Here is a 1502-nt window from a genome sequence, read left to right as displayed (position 1 = left end):
TGTATTGTGTTGTATTGTATTGTATTGTCTGTGTGAAATTCGGGCTGCTCTCTCCCGGGAGAGCGCGTCGCTACACTTAGAGCGCCCCCCCCCCCTTTTTTTTTTTTTTTGAGGGGGGGGGGGGGGGGTTATTTTTTCCTGTGTGCAGTTTTATTTGTTTTTCCTATCGAAGTGGATTTTTTTACCTAATTTTCCCAGGAACAACCCGTTTGTTGCCGTGGACATCGGTTTATCGTTTCTTCCGAATGACTAACGTCCAGACCACCACTCAAGGTCTAGTGGAGGAGGAGAAAATATTGGCGACTGTACCGTGAATCGAACCAGTGCACTCAGATTCTCTCGCTTCCTTGGCAGACGCGTTACCTCCAGGCCATCACTCCACATATACAGAATAGTAAAAGTGACAGCTGTCCCCCGCCGTGAAGACACGTCTGTATGCTTGAAGGTCGCCAGTCGACTCACTTTTTAGCTGTCTCTATAAACAGACACAGGGTTTACCCGATTCAGACCACCACAGAAGTGAAACTGAGTACGTTTTTCGATGAAGATAATAAGAATCGACCATTCTGCTTCTTCTTGTTGTCAGTCGCAACGTCTTGGTAAGATTACGTGACAGCATATTGGAGAGAAGGTGAGTGTTAAATTGATCAATTATACAGAGTGTTTATGTTCTGGTAGTGTTGCCTTTATGTTTTCCGTTTGACATTGAGTTAACTTGTAGTGCGCCATCTTGGAAAGAAGTAGTTAAAGCCTTTTCTTTCTAACTTCTTCTTCTCTTCTTCAGTGTTGAGGGCCCACAATCAAACTTGATTATTCTGCCACCTATAACTTCGTAAACCAGCGGCATGTGTTTTGTTATCAGCCACTTTAGTTCGTATCATTTATTCTGAAAACGCGTGTGTGTGTGTGTGTGTGTGTGTGTGTGTGTGTGTGTGTGTGTGTGTGTGAAAGTGTGGTGTGTCTTTATTATATTACTGAGTTACTCTTTTTTGTCCCGACAGATTTCTTCTGTGTGAAATTCAGGCTGTTCTCAGGGAGAACGCGTTGCTACATGGAGAGCGCCATCCAGTTTTGGAGTGGTTTTTTTTTCTGCCTGCAGTTGTTTTGGGGTTTTTTTTTTGTTTTTTTGTTTTTGTTTTTTTTTCGGGGGGGGGGGGGGGGGGGGCGGTGGGGAGGTTTCCTACTAAAGTGGATTTTTCTGCATAATTTTGCCAAGGACAACCTTTTTGTTGCCGTGGGTTCTTTTACGTGCGCTAAGTGCATGCTGCACACGGAACCTCAGTTTATCGTCTCATCCGAATGACTAGCGTCCAGAGTGGAGGGGGAGAAAATGCTGCTGACTGTTCCGTGATTCGAACCAGTGCGCTCAGATTCTCTCGCTTCCTCGGCGGGCGCGTTACCTCTAGGCCATCACCCCACATTTATGTTAAGGTGTATTCTTCTTCTTCTTCTTCTTTTTATATTTTATTTTTTTTAGTTCAGTAAACATAATATCCAATTTC

General features: G+C 44.1%; 1 long non-coding RNA gene across 2 annotated transcripts in view; it reads left to right on the top strand.

Moving 5' to 3' along the window:
• The first annotated feature begins 498 nt into the window (after positions 1–498).
• Positions 499–1502, top strand: part of LOC143295365 (uncharacterized) — a 7940-nt gene continuing 6936 nt past the window's right edge. The window contains exons 1-2 of one of the 2 annotated variants that reach the window (XR_013057009.1): positions 520–631; positions 1002–1076. This is a non-coding gene — a long non-coding RNA (uncharacterized LOC143295365). Of the gene's footprint in view, positions 632–1001; positions 1077–1502 lie in introns of both variants that reach the window. The other variant, XR_013057008.1, reaches the window with a different exon arrangement.

Source organism: Babylonia areolata, chromosome 20, assembly GCF_041734735.1.
Source record: "Babylonia areolata isolate BAREFJ2019XMU chromosome 20, ASM4173473v1, whole genome shotgun sequence".
Taxonomy (NCBI): domain Eukaryota; kingdom Metazoa; phylum Mollusca; class Gastropoda; order Neogastropoda; family Buccinidae; genus Babylonia; species Babylonia areolata.
This window is presented reverse-complemented; position numbering and strand designations above follow the sequence as displayed.